The sequence below is a fragment of the Notechis scutatus genome, chromosome 2, assembly GCF_049901735.1.
Source record: "Notechis scutatus isolate UNSWTSFEM ecotype Mainland chromosome 2, rNotScu1.2, whole genome shotgun sequence".
Classification (NCBI taxonomy): domain Eukaryota; kingdom Metazoa; phylum Chordata; class Lepidosauria; order Squamata; family Elapidae; genus Notechis; species Notechis scutatus.
The window spans coordinates 16,769,188-16,771,684 of NC_142010.1; positions in this window are offsets into that span (position 1 = coordinate 16,769,188).

Below are 2,497 nucleotides of genomic sequence, written 5' to 3' on the forward strand. Positions count from 1 at the left end.
CATCGCTTTTCAAAGAAATAAATGAATTGGGGGGAGGGTAAGTAGTAAGCTTTTGAGCGGGCTGTGCCCCCCCCTTTGCAGCTCTTGGCGGGGAGCCCAATACGAGAGAAGAACCTGCTGGCCGGGCCGGTGGGGAGGGACTGCGGATATTTATGAATGAACCACCTAGGATTGGAGGATGGATGGATGAGGAGGGGTGGATAAGGATGGAGAATTAGACAGAAGGAAAATGCCCCTGAACATTTCGCTCTCGGGAAGGAAGGGAAGGTACAGGAGACATTAAGATGCGCGGGTAGCTTTAGACTGACAAGTTAATTGGATGAGCTTTTACTAAATCTAATGGATCCAACTAAAATCAATGCACCGTTGGGCAATTAGAGGTCTGGGAATCGTCCAGTTACTATCTGGCTAGAAGAAGTGGGTGGGTGGGGGGGAAGCCATAATGTGATGTTCTCGTTGTACATTTTGGTGCCCACATCAAGCGTTTTATGCAAATGTTTTCTAGAATCCCAACGTCCCTATACCGAGGTGGACGGTCCCACTTTAAGGTAGCGTTCACGCTGCATTTCGGAACTAAAGTTTTCAAGATTCCCCATGGGATTTTAAAAGCATCCTGGTAATACATCTACAACAGAGGTGGTATTCAGCAGGTTCTGACCAGTTCTGGAGAACCAGTAGCGGAAATTTTGAGTCGTTCGGAGAACCGGCAAATCCCACCTCTGACTGGCCCCGCCCCCATCTATTCTCTGCCTCCCGAGTCCCAGCTGATCAGCTGGGTTTTCTTTTGTTGCCCTGCACAGGAGAACAGAGCTGGAAAGCAGGCTAGTGGGGTGGGGAGGGAATGGAGATTTTATAGTAACCTTCCCCCAGGAGGGGGAGGGAATAGAGATTTTACAGTATCCTTCCCCTGCCACGCCCACCAAGGCACGCCCACAGAACCGGTAGTAAAAAAAATTGAATCCCACCACTGATCTACAACTTGGCAAGTTTAAGACTTGTGGACTTCAACTCCCAGAATTCCTGAGCCAGCATGACTGGAAGAGGAATTCTGGGAGTTGGAGACCACAAGTCTTAAAGCTGTCAAGTTGGAAGGGCCCCTGATCTATACGAACAGAGACTCTGAGGAAAAAAAATGAAAGCTAAACTGATGTGAATCATACGATTTCAGTGGTATAAAAATCTATTCCATCAACGGTTAGCACCCACATGTAGCCCTCAACTTAACAATAGCTCAAAGTTACACCACCACTGGAAAAAAGTGACTTATGACCAGTTTTCTCTGTGGTCACGTGATCAAAATTTAGACACTGCTGGGCAACTGACTCGTATTTATATGATGGTTGCAGCATCCGGAGGGTCATGTGATCCCCTTTTGGCTACCTTCGAATCAGCAAAGTCAATGGTTCACTTAACAACCGTGTTACTAACTTGACAGCTGCAGTGATTCGCTTAACAACTGTGGCAAGGAAGGTCGTAAAATGGGGCAAATTCATTTAACAACTGTCTTAGTTTACTTTATTGTCATTGCACCTCATGCAACAAAATCAAGCACCATCTTCAGTGCACATCATGACCACGAAAATAAACACAAACACACATCCTTCACATTCCACACATTGAACCCCCAACACCACACCAACACTGCACTACATAGTAGAATTCAACAGAGCTACTGCCCTGGGTTAGAAGCTGTTTTTCAGCTTATTTGTCCTTGTTTTTACTATCCTGTACCATCTGCCAGATGGCAATAGTTAAAAAAAAAGGGTTCCCAGGATGAGATGGATCTTTGAGATTGTTTTGAACTTTCTTAAGGCAGCAGAAGCTATAACGCTCTTCCAAAGAGGGGAGAGGGCAACCAATGATCTTCTGGGCAATGACGTTAACCCTCTGGAGCGCTGTCCTATTTGCCACTTTGCAATTGGCAATTCCTCACTTAGGAATAGAAATTTGGGGCTCCGTTGTGGTTGTAAATCGAGGACTACCTGTGAGCAGTGATGCAGATATATAGTTGTAGTTCCACTCATGCCAATATAAGCTTGATATGATCCACAGGCCACTTTCTTTCTTTCTTTCTTTCTTTCTTTCTTTCTTTCTTTCTTTCTTTCTTTCTTTCTTTTTTATTTATTTATTTATTTATTTATTTATTTATTTATTTATTTATTTATTTATTTATTTATTTATTTATTTATTTGTATTTTGTGTTTCTGGATCACCTAGCTCCCTTAAAGATACTCTCAGCAATGTATTATCCTAGTGTTTCTCTCTTTTTTGTTGTTGTAAATTTTTTATTTTATTTTATACAAACAATCCATCTTCCATTTAAACACTGTCGTCTGGGTACAAATATCTTGTGCAATAACAATTACAGTTCATACATATTAATTACTTGATATTAATACTCTATTCTTACTTAATACTAATATACATAGTATATCTAATTCTTATAACATTCCCAATCTTAACATTTTTAATTCTTTTTGCATGTTTACTATTTTTC